Below are 18,019 nucleotides of genomic sequence, written 5' to 3' on the forward strand. Positions count from 1 at the left end.
TGTCCCCCAAATGACAATCCTTTCAGGTCAGCAAGACACTGTAAATCAGGGTTTCTTAGCATGTAGGATTAGGGTGCAACAGCAACTTGGGGAAATGCTCATTAAAATGCAGACTCTTAGGCCTGAGCAGGCTATGAGATCAGAATGTTTGAGGGTGAGCCTGGAAATCTGCATTTAAACAGCCTCTCCTTCCAGGTGGTTCTGACGCCCACAAGGGCTGAGAACCACTGTTGAAATGTTCTTCCTTTTTATTTTATTTCCTCCAGCAATATTGTGGCTTCCTTACTTGGAAAGCCCTCTAATGTGCAAAGGTTGGGAAAAGCAAGTGAAATCTGAGCATCTTTGCTGCAACTTTTCACACTTTGTACTGCTACTACTCTGCTGCCGCCAAGCTGTCAGTAATTTGTTTTCTCAAAAGCCTGCTCTCACCCTCAAACTAGCCAAGACCGCTCCAAGAGAGGCCAGGTCCAGAATGTCGGTGTGGATGGCGGTGGTCCTTCTCACCCTGGCCACTTCTAGCCCAGAGGTTCCAGGGAACGTATCCTGGCTTCTTTGGAAGAGCAGCCTGGAGGCCCTGAAATGGGGAGGACTCCCGCCCAGATCCTGGCTCCAGGTCCTCCTGTTGTTTCTTTTGTTTAAAGCTGATGCTTTTCCATGGACAGTTTGTTTCCCCTGGACACTGTGGGCACAGCCTTTCCACGTGTGTGTTACACGGTGGAGGCCTCACCTCACCCCAGCACTTCCACCCTCCACCTCAGCAGTCCAACCTTCCTCTCTGCCCCTAGAGGTAGTCTTTCCGAAATTACCTGACAACTTAGCTTAGTGACTGAACGACTATGAAAAGGGGGTGATGGGAAATGTGGCCTGAAGGACAGCAGAGAGCCAAACTGTGGAGAAGTTTGAATGTAAGCTGAAGGAAAGTCTGTTGTTGTCAATGCTGTTTGCTCCTAACATTATTGTTTTCTACATTTAAAAAGTAATACCAAGACACACCAAGTGTTATAAGCCCGTATTACCTTGGAAGTGGAAAAAAAATTTTTTAAATGTAATAATGGTTAATACAGGTAATTTGGAAAATAGAAAAGTAAAAGTAGAGGGGGGAAAATTGCCAGCAGTGTGGGGTGGGGGATAACGACACAGGCCCTGAAACAGAAAAACAGGAATACAGATTCCTCTTCCCCCCTTACGAGCGGTGGGCAACCATTGCACAGCCTAATTATCATCTTCGAGCTTCAGTTTTCTCATTGGTAAAGTGAGAATAAAAATCGTTCCTCATTCAGTAGGCTTGCCGTGAAGATCAAATGAGATAAGAATGAATGTAAAGCAGTTAGCAATATGTTGAGTAAGTTAGTTCTTTTTCATCTTTTTCATTTCCTTTCAGTCCTTTTATTGTAAGTTCTGTTTTTGTTTTCACATAGCTGTGATCACACTGTCTATATAATTTTATATCCTGCTTGTTTCGCTTAATGTGGTAGCCCAGGCCTTTTCCATCGCTATTTTCATCTCCTCATAAACATACATTTGAATGGTTGCGTAATATCCAATTGAATGGATATATCAGATACATTAGAGTTTAGTTAACCATTTCTTTATTGTTAGTCATAGGAATTATTCCAGGTTCACTGTTCCAGGTAAACCTATGTATAAACACCTTTCTGTGTAAAATGTCACCCTCCTTCTTCCAGTCACTGCCAGTTACAACCATTTCCTTGGGGAAAATTCTTAGAAGGGAAATGATAAAGTCAAAAGGCATGAACATGTATCAAGGTCTGTGACCTATCCTGCCAAATCGGTTCCTGGAAAGTCGGCCTCCACTTTTATTTTCAAGGCAGTGGATGAGACTCAGGCCGAGCGACCTGGCTTTTATTCTGCAGTGCAGCTGTTGGGGGCGTCACACAGGGTTGGAAGAACACAATCAGATATGGCATTTAATGGATTCATCTGGCAGCCACTGAGAGCGTGGGTGCGGGCAGGGTCAATGTTAGGGGGTTACTGCGAGGAAGTGCTGCCCCAGGGCAGTGATGCCACAGCTGTCCATGAACCTGGCTCTGTCCCCATGGCAACTAGGGGACAGAGAACCTGTGGTCACAGTCTCACAAGGCCATTTTCGTCATGAGTTGCTCCGCATATGTAAATTTATGCCTTTTCAATCTAGTATAAGTTGTTTCTTTCCCATGTGATCAAAAGGACAGGGCGCTTGAATTTTAGGAATCATAGTATAAGACAGTGAGTGAAGAAATCGGGGAGCTCTGGTGTCACTGCCTAGATTGGGATCTCAACCCCACCACTTATCTGTGATCCTAGGCCTCAGTTTCCTGATCTAGGAAGTGGTACCTACCTCATAGGATTAAATTAAACAAGGCGTTGTGTGTACAGAGCAGAAAGTGCTGCACGTTTGGTGTCATTCTTATCCCCTGCTTGTAAAATTAAAGCCTCTGATTGAAGGAAACTAATTGAAACTCTAGATTCACTACGTTCCTCCCCTCTAGAACCCAGCAAGGGCATCAGGATGAGGGAGCAATACCAGAAAGCCCACCTTCCCAACATATGTGCCTGCCTGAAACCGTGGGAGTGGTAAGGGAGGCAGGTCGGGGTGATAGGTGACCAGCCATGCCGGGATGCAGTACGTTTAGTGCTAAAACCGGGACAGTTCCTCGCAACCTGGGATGGTTGGTCATCCTAGCACAATGGTGTAGTGGGGTGACAACGGGAACTGGTAACGTTGTTCAAGGGAGAGAGAACCAGAATCTGGACCATTCAAGAGGGTTCACTTTTTCCCTTAACTATTGTTCGGCAAACCCAGTTGGAAACTCATTTCACCTGGAACTGCAGGGAACTGGCTGCCAGAAATGAGACCCAGCTGGGGTGGGGGTGGGGTAATAATGTGACTCCCAGGAAGTGGGCGGGCCCTTCAGTACCTTCCAGATGCCTGGGATGTGAGTGGAGTGAGCTTCGTGGCAGTGAAGGTTGCGTGGAGTTTTCCAATCCTGGCCCGTTTTCTGCTCTCAAGAAGCCTTTCTTCTTGGCAGGAAGAGGAGTCAGTAGCCCTCAGTGGACTGGGTTGGTTCCCGCTTCTGCCCCAGGTAACTTCCTAATCCTCTGGGTCTCTCTGTGTACAGCACCCCTGAGACAGAGGCCACGGGAGGGGAAAGTGACCACACTTAGGCTGCAGGCCCTGGAAGGGGTGGTCACTAGTCAGTATTTCCTCTTCCAGCCCTTTCAAAGCATTTTTAAATCGGATTAGCTTTTCAACAAACACTTGAAGGTTTGCTGTCCTCTGAGAGGCTCAAAGGGCTGAGGAAGAGTCTTCATCTGTTTACTTTTCCTTTATGTGGAAATCTACTTGGGCAGTTTCTACAACGAGCTGTCCCTCCCCACTGAGGTTCTCCCAACCCCCTCCCGGAATTCACCAACCCCTGGCCCACTGTGGCTTTCCGGGTCTAATGAACCTCATGCCCTCCAGGGTCACAGCTTTGAGCAGTAGGGCTCAGGGCACTCACTCGGACCCATACTGGCCGCGTGAGTTTGCCCAGAGGGGAAGTGAGCTGAGAGTGGCTGGCCCTGTTACAGGGTAGCCAACAGGAGTGTTGTATCTCCTCCTGTGGGTGGAGAAAGCCAGGAAGATGGGTGCAAAGCAGAGCTTGCTTCTGGAGAGCAGAGAGCTGGCTCTCAGCACCCCCCAACCCCCGGCTCCTCTTCCTCCCCTTTTAATGAAGACCCTGCTAGGGGTCAGCGAATGTATGTGGGGGTTGGGGGAAGTGGAGACATGCAGACAGATGTGTGCAAGGATGTCTATACAGAGCAAAGAAACTGGAGGTGTGGAAGGGAAGGAGGGCAGATGGTCAAGATAGACGTCTATGCTTTCTTCTCTATGTTAATATAGTATGTAATTAGCTCACGAAAAATGCATATTCAACCAGAGAATTATTCCTTGTGGTCAGTATGATCACTGCTGGGTGAAGTATAGGGTCGAGGCTTAGAAGATTCAGGAATGACTTCCCAGAGAAGGGTGGTGGGTAAACTGACACCAAGAGAGAAGAGGTAGTAGCTAGGGTTGTTCATTCAACAAATATATGTTGAGTGTCTGTTGTGTGTCAAATACCATTCTAGAAGCGAGAGGTGAGCAAAACCCATAGAGACCTGCCCTCGTGGAGCTTACAGTCCAATGAAGGGAGACAGATAAACAAAAAAATCATGTGATGTCAGGTGATATGAAAGAAGAATGATTCTGACACTTATTAAAATGGTAAGGAAGAGTTTATTCAAGATTATTGCACTAGGGAAAAAAAGATGGAGCTCAACTCTGAATACAGCAGAGACAGTTGGGGATTTATAAGCAGCGAGGGAGGGGTCGGTGGATGGAGACATCAAGGGTAGGGTATTCTTGCTGAACCAACATGACAAGATTCTCGCAGAAGGCAGGCCAAGGACTTACCCATCGGAGGCAGGGGACAAGGAACTTGATCAGATGTCAAGGGTAGGGGGGATGACTTAGCAGGAGTCTTTGTTAAGTGGCAGGCCAAGATTGAGGCCTAGTGCAGAAGAGGGCTGAGAGGAGCCTGACTAAAAGTTGATCCAGGAGAGTCTTTGGTGGTGGTGAAAGATGCTGCGAATTAAAATAAAGGAGGTGTCGGATGGAGTGGCTAGAGAGTGATGGTGATTTTTATGACGGTGTTAGTAAGGCCTCTCAAGGGAGATCATTTTGGGCCGAAATCTAGATCATGTGAGGGAGCTGGACTTTCAAACACCCAGGAGAAGGGTTCCAGGTAGAGGAAACAGCAGGTACAAAGGCCTTGAGGAGGGAACAAAGGCAAGGAGGCCATCGTTTGTAGGGGGAGAGTGGTGGTAAATAAGGTCAGATGATGGTGTGGGTGAGGGTCGGTCGTACGGGGATGTACAGGATGTGTTAAGGGGTGAGAAGTCCAGAAGAAAGGATAATTTGGACCCAGGGTAAGAGAGAACTTTGCTCATCTAGAGGACCACAAGAAGATGTGTGTCTGGGAGCATAAAGAAGGAGCGTGTGCCAAGTAGCAAGTCCGGGGGCCAAGGAGGAGGATGTGAAGGTGGCTGGGGGGCAGAAGAGAGGAAGATGAAGAGCCAGAGGGGGAGGGGCAGGCTGTGCAGGTCCTTTCCCATCTTTGCAGTTGGGGTTTCTCAATCATTTTAACAAGAGCCTCAGCCCTTGTGTAAAAATCAAGCAATAAAGGGAGGAATGCCTCTGCATTTAACTTGAAGAACTACAGAAAATGGAAAGGAGGGCTGGCTGAAATAAAGTTGGAGCTGCTCTAGCTTGGCCCACTGCCCTTCCTATAAATATCGCCCTCCCAGTCCTGGAAAGGTATCAGTTACGGCTCTTGCGAGCTACTGGGGAACATCCTTCCTGTTCAGATGTCCAGGAGTTGGCGGCGTGTGTGCATCCGTGTGCACGGTGCTTGGAAACAGGGAATGAGAGCGCAGAATAAGAAGTGTGGGATTCTGAGCCCACTCCTTTTACCCTCGGGGGCTGCCCCACTTCCTCGGGGGCCCAGGCATCCCTCTGGCATGGCCTGTGCTAAGAAATCTGCAAAAGTCATTGGCCATGCTTAGAACTAATCCTTTGTGCCAAAGGGGTTGGTGGTGTGGAGGAGAGGAAGCTCCTTGCCAAAACCAGGATGTCCCTCACTAGTGGTGAACCCTGCTGCCTCCTGGCCTCTTGGCCTGGGTTTTTGAGAGGGGAGAGGGGGAAATGGGATTGAGGGGCCAGTGTAATTCCACAACATATGAGTTAAAAAGCAGATGAAAACCCACAGAGTAACCAGACATTCTTCTCTTTGCATGCAAGATCCTGCTGGATGTTGGAAGAGGAAGGCATATTTTTCTTGCTTTTTAGACATTACATCCTGTGAGGGGAAGATTTGGAACAGATGGGGGCCAGGGGGGCCTCGCTGTATTTGCTTGTTTCCCCTTCTCCCTTCCCACAACCAGAAATGTTTCTTTTTTTTTTTTCCCTAGTGAAGTTAATTTTTTTAAAAAAGGAAAAAAAGTCCTGTGGAGTAGGAAAATAAGATATCAGGAGTCAGGGAGAGATATCTCCACAGTTCCAGAAAGAGTCCACTTTTCATGGCAAAGGCTTCTTCTAAGTCCAAAGATAGATAATTAATTCACAATTTCATTTTAGGTATAACACTGCTCCAGTGACACCTGCATTAATGAGGGGAAAAGAAAAAGGATCTCCTAACAGGTGGAGAAAGAGGCCCTCTGATTAGTGAAAGGTAAGGCACGTTACTGAAATCCTGGGTGCGCAATGTGGGAAAAACAAAATTGGTACGATCTCGTGGGAGCAGTTCAAGTGTTTGCACGATTTTCCCCCCACATCTGTTCTGTCGGGTCGGTTGCATTAGAGGAGACCATAAGCGTGTGACGTAAAGTGGGCCGTGATATATTCTATGGGCTGCAGCTGGGTCCCTGGTAGAGCCTGTCCTTGGCACTGCTGTAGGCGGCTGGACAGCTGGTATGGTGTTAGCCCCCAGACCACAGTGCTCTTTGCTGAGGAATGTCCAGAGTGCGATTCTCCTTCCTCTGAACCCAGAAGGGACCTCTGCCAGTGGAGTCAAATGGCAGTAATTAGCCAGGGTGGGCCAGCTGAACTGCCCGCTGCTGTTTTTATCTGTTCCCAAAAGGAACATGGGTTGATTGCATGTGAAAAGCAAAGGGCAGGAGGAAGCGAGAACAGCCTGTTTTCCTTCTGTTTTTCCTTTTTGGCTCATGGAGCCTGTGTGGGGATGGTCTCTTCCTTCTTGGGAGGGGATGGTGTGCTCCCAGGTCTAGCCCAAGAGACAGATGACCAAAATCTCTGGTCCATTTCAGTCCCGTTGCCTGGCTCGGGCATGCTGTTTCTGAAGGGTGTTCTAGGAAGTTGGTTTACTGAGGCAACAGCAACAAGCTGATTTGAGGAAAAAGAGAAAAGGTGCTAATGGCTGTATGCTCCCAGTTCCCAGTTGATGTGGAAAGCTATGGGAAATCAGACTCTCCTCCTCATCCTGTGAGATACATGTGTGCTTCTGCAAGAAAGACAAATTTAAAAAATTGCTTGATGGGAGAGCAATATGTCCAATGTACCTAGGTAGGATGGCAGCTCCCGTCTTGATTCTTCACTCTCAACTTCGGGAACTAGATACAGTGGGAGGGGAGCATTAGATTCTCCCACCCTCTCTGTTCAAATCCCACAAGCGTTATCTTGCCATTGGAAAGGGTGCTAAAAAGCAGCAAACACTGACCGAGTACCATTACCTACTGGGCACTACAGTTAGAACTTCAGGGGACACATGAGTGACTAAAATGCAGGTCCATCTCCCACAGAACCCAAATGCAAATATAAGAGCACTTAACTCGAGTGAAATCACCAGGGTCAGACAAGCATGCCCAAGGTAGACCAAGTAAGTTCATTCAGCAAATACTAATTGGGCACCCGCTATTTGTGAGACCCTGTGGACACAGTGGAAAACAGAACAGACACAGGCCCCAGCTTCTTGGAACTAGAGTCTGGTGGGGAAGATGGACCAGTAAAAGGCTCCACACTGTGAAAAGTGCTGGCAGAGGACGGAAAGGGCATTCATTGTGGGCCCTTCCTGTAGATTTAGAGAATTGGGAGGACCTTCCCGGAGAAGTGAGGTTTAAGTTAATCCATGAATAAGAACTAATACTTGAATGTTTACTCTGAGTCAGCCTGGTATAGTCCTTTGGTCTTGGCGTCATTTTCCCCTTTCACTCTGAAAAGTGTTCGGTTGGGCTGGTGAGTTACATGGCTCCCTTCTATGGGCCAACCAGCTCCACCATCAGAATTGTGCTGGCGCATAGTAAGTGCTTAAAACTGAGCTGTTTGCTCGTCACTTGACTTATCTCATTGAATCTTTGTAAAATCCCCGCGGTGGGTAGTATTTTATTTTATTAGTATTTATTATTTATGAGTATTTTTATTCTCTTACTTTTGGCCCCAAGTAAGAGAAACCCCAGCTCATCAGAATGTCGTTTATTGCTGACTAAACAAGAAATCTGGGGCCGGTGGTCCTAAGAGTGGCAGTATCACCAATGACATCAAGGTCTCAGATTCTTTCTTTTTGCTCCGCGATCAAGGCCAGCTATGCAATTCGAGGGACCCAATACAAAATGAAAATATGGGCTCCTTGTTCAAAAGGCAGGGAAAAAGTGTCACTTACGGTACTAAAACACAAAGCTTTTTACAGTAAGTCCTCAGTTAACGTGGTCAATAGGTTCTGTGACTTTAAGACAAATGATGGATAATGAAACCACTTTTACCCCAGGCTAATTGATAGAGGCAAGAGTTAAGTGCCTAGGGCATCTCATCAGCATTATAATGATTGACAAGGACCTGCGGTACTTTCTTTTGCAGTCTTTCTTTTGACTTGTCATGGTATTTTTTAAATTAGCTATTTAATGTTCTAAGTAAAGAAAAATTAAAATGTTAAATTATTAGCATGAATTTTACTATTTGTCTTTATATTGTACCATGCTGGTTTTAAGTGCAAACATAAGAGCATTTAATTTGTGTGCAAAATTACACAATTTTATTCAAATGAGATATTCAAATTATATTTTTAACAAACTATTTTTCTTCTAAAATGCTCAAATGTGTTAAAAGTAAAAGGAAAAATATAATTTGTTAAAAATTAAAGTTAAAATTTTAATCCGAATCATTGAAAAGCTGAAAAAGCTACTTAGTGTTTTGAATATTAAATCTTAGTTTTATTAAAAACAAATTTCATACCTGCAACTACAGTGCTCAATGTCCATTACATTTCCAAAATTAAGAATTAGTATTATGCTTCATGCAGTATTGTATTTCATATATATGTGAGATAGGTATCTACGTATAGGACACATATATGCAATATGATATAATTTGGCAGAATGTTCCTTAGCCTCCATGTGCAACTGGTGCTAACATAGCACTAATCTGTGGAACTGTGACTAGGAACAGAAGCAAGAAAATGGGTATTCAGCACTCCTGAGTTCCTATCCTTCCTTTTGCAAGACTGTGTTGCATTTGTGCTGACAGGAAGGATCTGACAAGCTCATCTGTTTCTTACCCAAGTGCTCCCTCCTGTCACTCATCCTCCCCACACTCCACAGCCGTGTTGGTCTCTCGTGGTGGCCAAAACACAATCCATGAACCTTCTCCGTTGGATGCAGTTACCTTTTGTTTTGAAGACCTAGGGTGAGAGATGGTGAAGTGTTTCTCTGGGGCCTGGACAGTGTTAGTCATAAAGCGATGTTGACGGATGTGGGTCGTGTTGAGTGACTCAGTGACAGAGGTGCCCATGTGTTCTTTAACTTTTACATGTGTGTTTGTGACAGGCGGGACCCTCTAAAGCATGGGACCCAGGGCAGGGGCCTCTCTTGCCTGGTTCTAAGGATAGTACTGTATTTTCCAGAAGCCCTCAACAGACTTCCTCTTACATTTCATTGTCCAGAATTAATCACTGGCAAAAAGAATGTGGGTTTCTATAACATTAGACCAATCGTGATGCATTCCCTGGAATGAGCACATGGCCCCTGAAAAATAATTGGGATTCTGTTAACGAGGAAGAAGGGAAAATTGTTGGGTATGTAACCAATGTTATCTCCTCAGTTATTATTCCAGTTTATCTGAAGGGGAAATTGAAGCTGAGAAAGGTTACGGTCATCCAGGTAGGAAGTGGTGGAACTGTGGTTGGAACCTAGGAGGCCCAGCTATAGATCTGTCTTCACCACTATCCTGACTGCTTCCCGTGGCTGACGAGGAGTGAGCTACTTTGGGGAATGAGCAAGTGAAGAGAGTGGAAAGAGCATTCCAGGAGCAGGAAATGGCAGGTGCAGAAGCCTTGCAGGAAGCAAGAGATGGCATAGACTAGGTGAGGGTTGAAATGTGTTGAGAGCACTTTGGGTGTATTGTGGAAGGGGGGGGCAGTGGGGGGGGCTGGAGAGGGTATGCAGTGGGGGCTGCTGAGTGGAGATGGGAGGTGGCAAGACTGGAAGCAGGCATGGGCTAGGAAGTTGTTAAAAAATTCTAGAAGGGGAGAGATAGTGAAAGCTGAAATGGAGGGGGAGGTAATGTATGTAATCGAGATTTTTAGAAAACAGAATTGGTAGGATTTGGTGATATAAAGGTGAAAGAGAAGGAAGAGTGACAGGTGACACCTGAGTTTATGCCTTGGGAATGGGTTAGTGGATGTGCCCTTCAGACACAGAAAACAGGAGGTGGCCAGATGAGGAGGCGTGGAGAATGAGTCCACTTTTTTTCCCATGTGATTTTGGACATGTTGAGATAAAGGAGATAAGTGTTGCTGTCCTATAGTTAGTCTGAAGCTCAGGATCGAAGTCTGGACTGGAGAGAGAGGTGGGATTCTTCAACATGTAGAACCTCTGGGTTCCACCGTGGGTGAGCATGTAATGTGTCAAAAGCTTGTCTAAGACGGAGCCTTGGAACTCCAGTATATAAGGAAAAGGGTCCCACAGGGGAGATCAGGAAGGAGCTGCCTCGAATAGAAGAAGCCAGGAGAATTTGTGTCACTAAATCCAAGAAAAGAGAACTTTAAGAAGTAGGGAAAGAGACGGCTTGAGAAATGGGTACCAAGATGATTGATTGTAGCAGGCGTCATAGCCTGAGAGCAGTAAGTTGACAGGACGCTGAGAGGTGGGAAAGTAGAGGGAAGGTGATAATTTATTCAAGATAATCTGAATAGGAAGGGAAGGTAATGGTACTGAAGATCCAGAGAATGAGGGGGGGGGCGGAATGGGGGGGGGAATGGGGAAGACTCTGCTGAGAAGTAGATGAGAGGTTGAATATACAGGGAGATGGGTAGGGGATACTGCAAACACCTGAGAGGCAGGAGAGGGTGGGATCCAGGGCTCAGATGGAGAGGGGACTTTCGGGGAGGGATGTGGCTCCCATTGGAAGGGGTGGGGAGGAGGCAAGGAGGATGCGATATGGGCAAATGTGTGGGACTGAGAAGTTGAGCTGCCTGTTGGATGGTTTATTTCCTTTTTAAAGAAACTGAAAGAAAGGACGTGGTAGGTCCCACCCACTATTTGGGACATACTTACATTGAAAATTATTCATTGTGTATCTGAAACTCAAATTTAATTATATTTTATCTGACAACCTTAACTGGAACCGGCAAATTGGGTAGCTGGTCCTGCTGGGGAGACTGGCAATCGCAAGGTGGTGTTGAAGGTCCAGAAGAGGTTTCCTTCTGTGACGCCTCTGGGAGTGGGGGATGGGGAGGTACGGAGACTGGATTTGTTGTGGCTCTAGCTTGTGAGGCTGTGGAATGGCTTCTAGCAGGACACAGCCTCCTGAATGTCAGTGAGGAGAAGGCAGGTGATGTGGGATGTCTGGATTAGATCATTTCCCATCTCACTGACGTGAGACCCCAAGGCCTCACCTTGGTTTGTGAGGCCCTGCCTTCCTTCCCACCTCTCTCCTCCCCTTGCTGAGCTCACTGCAGCCTCTGGCCAGCTAGCTGCTCCTCAAACACTCTAAGTTCCTTCAGGCCTCAGGCCTCTGCTCTGGCGGTTCCTTCTGCTGGAATGCTCTTCCTCTGGGTAACCGCAAGGCTTATGGCCCTACTCCCTCTGAGGCCCTCAGCGGCTTTCCCCGAACACTTGGTTACACTGCACTGCCCACCCCTGCCACCTCCATCCTCCAGCCTGCTCTATTTTGCTTCAGGTCGTTTCTTACCTCCTGTCACATTACATATATTTATTCATTTTCTGTCTCTCCCCACTAAAATGAAAGCGCCATGAGAAGAGACCTGATCTTGCTCACGGATGTAACAGCTGGTCAGGGCGTGCAGAAAAAACTTAAATATTTGTTGAATTGAGATATAAAATAATGATACATGTAGGGTACCTTGTGGATCTCTTAGATCGAACTTTTATGAGTGAATTTGAAAAACCTCACTGTGTGCACAGGCGTATGTGTATGTATATATGTATGTATATGTATATATGTGTATATAGATATAGTCAGTGATGGTTAGCAATAAGAGGAACAAACTACTGTTCCACGCACCAACATAAATGAATCTCAAGTGCATTGTAAGGGAAAGAAGCCAGGCTCAGCAGGATACCCACTGAAGAACTTCACGATATTCTGGAAATATAACTTCATGATATTCAGTTAAAAGGCCATAAAGCAAATCATGGTTGCCAGGGCCTGGGAGTGGCGGGAACGGCTGGCACAAAGGAATTTTGTGGGGTGCTGGAAATATTCAGGACCTTGATTATAGTGGTGGTTACCTAATTACATGCATTTACTAGAATTCATAGAACTGTACTAAAAAGGGTGAATTTTACTGTATGTAAGTTGCATCTTAATAAACTTGACTAAGAAACCACGTTCTCACGTAGATTTTTGTTGTAGTTTTAGGCATTTCCTGTGAATGCTAGCTAATAATTTACTTTGCCTGGGTGGCAAAGCATAACCCCAGCTCTACGGTGACATTCCTGCTTACTGGTGCCAATGAACGCCTGTGCCAAGAAACTCATTTGTTCTTAAAGTGGGAGAGATTTGTTTAGGTAGAAATCTGTTGTTCATTTCCTTTCCAGTGTCTCCCACTCCCTTCTAGGAAGAGAACACCTTTTCCTGTGTGGTTGGCTGGGGCTGACCTTTGCCCTGTGTCGCTAGGTGTGGGCAGGTGATTCTAGCCAATTGAATCCTTCCTGGCACTTCTCTGTCAGAGCACATGGGGAAGATGATCTGTTTTTGCTGGAATTGGTAGGACCTAAATGTGAGCCTGTTGGTGAATATGTGGCTCACTAAATGGAGAAAGGACAGATGCACAGAACCCTGACGTTTGAACCCCTAGATCCAGCCATACCTGAAGTTATAGGCACTCTGGCCTCCCCAGTGACATCAGCTAATGAATTTCAATTTTTCCCACTTAAGCCATGTCGACTTTGGTGGCTTCTATCAATCACAGCTGAGCAAGTTCTGACTCATACACTGCAAATGAGAAGTTCTTGATCTATGAGGTGATAGGATAGTAAAGATGAGACAGTTAACTCAATTAATGAGTTGTGAGAGGAAGTTGAATTTCCCTGAACCTTTTTATTGTGGAAGCAGGAGCAGGGACAGAGGGTTGAGGTGGGGGTGAAGGAAGGAGATGGAAGGGTGAGCAGACTGGCATGCTCCTGGCCAAATGGGGCTGGGGCTGTCAGGACCCCGTCTCCTCCCAGCTGGGGGTCCCTGGCTGGCTAAGGAGACCTGCAGTCAGCAGACAGTGGGTTTGGAGGGAGTCCAGGACTACAAGCCAACTCTGGGCTCCTGCCCTCAATTCCTGAGCCTCACTTTTCCTTTTCATAAAACAGGAGTGTTGACGGCCTGCCCTCCTCACAGTTTGTGAGAGAGGCTCAAAGGAGGTGACAGTCTCTGAAACTCTCCTGAAAACCATCAGCACTCTTGTAGCTTTCTTTGCTTAAAGGGAAAAGGCTGGACTACGCAAGAACTAGAACGACAGGACCGCCCCCCACCCCATGTCTGTTGTGGGACTTGGGCGGTGATCTGACCTTCTTTGTGTGAACTGCAGATGCTAGATCTTCTTGGGTAAACAGAGGGAGAGAGGAAGCATAACGGTAGGGCCCAGGGATCTAGAGTTCCTTAAGGGTCAGGGATGTGGGTGTGAAAGGAGTTTTCTGAAGGGTGGGCTGGGCAAGGGGCCTGGGGCAGGTTTCTGGCTGGAGTTGTTAGTTCCGTGCCTTTTACAAATTGGAAAGAAGGGAAGACAGTTTTTTTCTTTGTTTCTTTTAAAAAATTATGTGGAGTTTCTCTGAATACAAAAGAATCAATTATGTGCTTAAGAATTTTGAAAATGCAGAAAAGTAAACATGAGGAAATAAAACCACCCATGATCATGTTACTTCCAGAGATAACACTGGTAATATTTTTGTGTCTTTCCTTCCAATATTTATTTCAGCGTGCCTATGTATATTTTGTGTATATGAGATGGCTTATAAATAAAATTTGATTCTACTCTATATGTAGCTTTACAATCTGTTTCATTTAATACGTAATATAAACATTTTCCAGATCTTCACGTATTTTTTTGCAGCCTGATTTTTGTTGTATTCCACCATACAGATGCATCCTTTTTACTGGGTAGAAGACTATTTCCACTTTTTTAGGATCACGAAATAATACTGTGGTTAAATGCTTACAGGTGTGTATTTTGTGCACAGCCTTGAATAATTTTGTAGGACAGGGCTTTAGAAGTGGAGTTATTAGGGTAAGTGAGAAGTCCATTTGAGAAGTTTTGTCTTCGTCTCGTCAAGTTGTCCCTGATAAGTCAGGCCAGTTTGCTGCCTACCAGTGAGTGGTACATGAGAATTTGGACCCTGGTGGGTATTACTGAATTTTCAGATACTTGCTAGTTGATATATGGGAAAAGCTATCTCATTTTTATTTCAATATGCCCTTTTTTTCTGTTTCCAGTAAAGCTGAATACTTTTTTCCATAGAATTAATAGTTATTTGTGTGTTTTGTAAATTGTTCTTTACATCCTTTATTCATTTTCCTGTTGCAGTGCTTGTATTTTTCTTACTGACTTATAAGGACTCTATTTATAGTAAAAATATTAGCCCTTTGTGGGGACCAATGCATTTTTATGACTGTGATGAAATGTTTTAATAATGGATTTTTTGTTGAAGTCTAAGGCAGAAGGCTTGATTCTGGGGAGGCGTAAATCTGAGGCTGCCCTCCCTGTTCCCTACACATACACCTAGAAAGCTTTGGTATCTGAGTATGTTAATCGCAGACAGTTGTCTTTAGCCCAGAGAGGGGTAACTGACCCCACCGCACAGAGCTGGCTCCAGGCAGAGCTGGGCTTGAACTGGGCCCCACACGTGTGCTCAGATTCACCACCTTGCGTTGCCTGGGACGCCTCTTGTCTCTTCTCCCAGGCCTCCAAACCCTCCCTGGAGGCATTCGGTGCCTGGGTGATGAGTGTTTTTACACCAGTCATTCTACTAGAAAGCAAAATCTGTTTGAAAGCTGTGTTACAGGTTTTTCCAGAACTTCTAGTTTTTCAGAATCGACCTGCTCCCCTTGCCCCCCTGCAATTACCATTTGAATTTCCCCATCTGCAGCTTCCTTTGTACCATGCAGTCACTGGGGCCAAAGGGGCTTTCCATCCGGGGATTTGGTTCCTCGGGTATGGGGCAGGGTGGGTGGAGTCCTTCTGCTGACCTTGGGGCCAGTCTCCCCAAGAGAGTACCTTTTCCACATTCAAAGTAGCAGCAGGTCAGTTAGAAGGTGGATTCTTTCCTTCTCTCAAAGGTTCTTTCATTTAAATATGTCCATACGTTTTTCTCCTAAGGCTCCTTTTCCTGAAAGAATGAAGTTAGAGGCTTTGGTTGCTAAATTTAGTCTTTGCTGACGCACTGGCCTTCTTGCTAGCAGTCTCCTTGTGTCTCAGTGTTTCTCTTAGCCTCGCTTGTTTGCTGGTAGATGAACACCATCACATCCTACATAATATTTAGCTCTGAGGCGTTTCCAGATGGGAAACGCGTTTCTGAATTTTCATAGCCGTGTTCTCTGCATCCATGGACTGTCGTGAAGCTGGGGGCTGGCAGCCAGCAGGGCAGGTAGGGGAGCTGGCAGCCAGCCTGTGAGAGGCAAAGATTCACAGGGTGGTGGTAGGGGAAACCAATGCAGTCACTGTCATAGGTTTGCCTGTCCTAAGCAGGAGAAAGAGGTGGTTCTTGGAGGAGATCTGGGGATGGTGTTTGACTGGGCTGTGAGTGGAAAATTTTCAGGAATGGGAGGCCCTCCTACCTGAAGCAAGCCTTAGTATTGTTAAAGAAAAAGTTATTCTGACACTTGTTAAGATGATAAGACAGATTTTATTCAGGGCTATGGCAATAGGGGTACTGCAATAGGGGAGAGAGATAGGACTCAACTCTGAATACAACAAGGACTAGTGGGGGTTTATTGCCAAGGAACAAGGTGAGGGGCTCAGTGAATGGAAAATTAGTAAGAGGAGATGTTAAGGTAGAGGGAGTCTTGCTAAACTGACCTGACGGGATTCTTGCCAAGACTTGGCTCTGTAGACCTGGTGAGGAAGGCCAAGGTCTAGGCCTAATCAAGAAGAAGTCCCGGGGCTCAGGGAAGTCTGAAGTTTGGTCAAGGAGATAGTGTCTGTCAGTTGCCTCCTCTTGTTCAAGGGCAGGAGAGACTTTCTTCTTTCCTCTGAACCACATTAGTTCATTTCTCGTTCAGTTGCCTCTTGTTCATTAAGGATCAGCTGAACCATCTGTTGGACTTGGTAGGAGAGGATGTTTGCTGGATGGTGGGAACTATCAGGCCTTTAAATGAGGGGGATTCTTGATCTGCTGTGGATGAGTCCTTTGAACTTTTTATCAAGTTGTCCAGCTTTAGCTTTCAGGGACTCTAGACCTTGGTGGGGGAAGGTCAGCTACAACCAGCTTGAAGTTCTGATAAGGAACTGGGCAGTCAGGTTATAATTCCCAGTGAAGCCACATCAGGAGGGCAGGAGAAAATTGGAAACTGAAAGAATTAAGAATTTGGTAAGGACTCAGAAATTCTGTGTTCAAGATGGCAGGATCTAGTCTAATTTACAGATAGGTAACAAAGTAAAAGATAAAATATAATTTACCAAGAGGTGAAAAATAGCTCAATGACAATGATCAGGACCAGAATTTGATAGCCCACGAGAGTGTGCTGTAGTTTTCTACTGACACACGACATTTCTTGCTTTCTTTTTTTTAAAATAAATTTTATTGGGGAATATTGGGGAACAGTGTGTTTCTCCAGAGCCCATCAGCTCCAAGTCGTTGTCCTTCAGTCTAGTTGTGGAGGGCGCAGCTCAGCTCCAAGTCCACCCACCGTTTTCAATTCTTTAGTTGCAGGGGGTGCGGCCTACCATCCCATGGGGGAATTGAACCAGCAACTTTATTGTGTTAAGAGCTTGCACTCTAACCAACTGAGCCATCTGGCCGCCCCGAAACATGACATTTCTTTCTACAGTGTCCAGCACTGGTCATTGGGTGGGTATGTTGCAATGTCAACACGGAAAGTGGCCTTGTGTCAGGAGGGTTGGGTTCAAATCTATGAACCAGCTGTGAGATGTTGAGCTTTCCTAGTGTCTGTTTCTTGGGCTGTGTGATATGGTAGAATCATTAGACTAACATTTTTTATTTCTCATGGGCCAGGCACTGCTGTAAGCAGTCAACATGCTTTACCTCATTTAATCCTCACAAAAAATCTAGTGAGCCTGGTACATTGTCATCGCTGTTTTATCAAGAATAAACTGAGGGAAGGGGATGGTACCAAGAAGAGGGTAAAGGGGATCAAATATGGTGATGGAAGGAGAACTGACTCTGGGTGGTAAACACACACATAATATATAGATGATGTATTACAGAATTGTACACTTGAAACCTATGTAACTTTACTAACAATTGTCACCCCAATAAACTTTAATTTAAAAAGAAAAGAGTAAACTGAGGTTTTAACAAATCACGAAACGTGTTTACAGATAATACTAACACGCAAGTTGAGATGTAAGCTCATGTACTTAAAATGGGTTTGGCACTTATTAGGTGCTGGCAGAGCTCCTGTGTTCTGCCTTCTGGGGACAGCTCTCCTGTGAGGGAGAAAGGGAGTCTGTGCCCCTGCCCTTGGTGGTCACTGGGCAGGACCTCATTGGGGGACAGCTACAGCCAGTTGAGGCTTGTCCCAAGACACTTCTTCCGGGCTGTGCAGGGTTTGCAGTGTACCTGGTGGGCACATACCTGGTGCTGTGTACCTGGTGCTGTGTACCTGGTGGTCTCAGCCATTCCTCATATCTCTGAGGGAAGTATCCTTCGCCCTACGTACTGATGAAACTGGAGCTCTGAGAAGGTAACCACCTACCTGCTCAAATACACAAGAAGTAGCAGGGCAGGAATTTGAGCCCAGGTCTGTCTGGCCCAGAGCCCATGCGTTCTGCTCTGCCATGCACACTTGGTGACTAAGGAAGCA

General features: G+C 45.9%; 1 protein-coding gene across 1 annotated transcript in view; it reads left to right on the forward strand.

Moving 5' to 3' along the window:
• The window catches only part of ARHGAP26 (Rho GTPase activating protein 26), a 752,092-nt gene that overhangs the window by 39,988 nt on the left and 694,085 nt on the right, over positions 1 to 18,019 (forward strand). Inside the window, exon 3 of the mRNA XM_074313709.2 lies at positions 6,158 to 6,251. The gene's annotated coding sequence lies outside the window, so the exon portion shown is untranslated. The remainder of the gene's footprint in view (positions 1 to 6,157; positions 6,252 to 18,019) is intronic.

This window comes from Rhinolophus sinicus, chromosome 5, assembly GCF_057876585.1.
Source record: "Rhinolophus sinicus isolate RSI-liver-muscle chromosome 5, RSI-T2T, whole genome shotgun sequence".
Classification (NCBI taxonomy): Eukaryota; Metazoa; Chordata; class Mammalia; order Chiroptera; family Rhinolophidae; genus Rhinolophus; species Rhinolophus sinicus.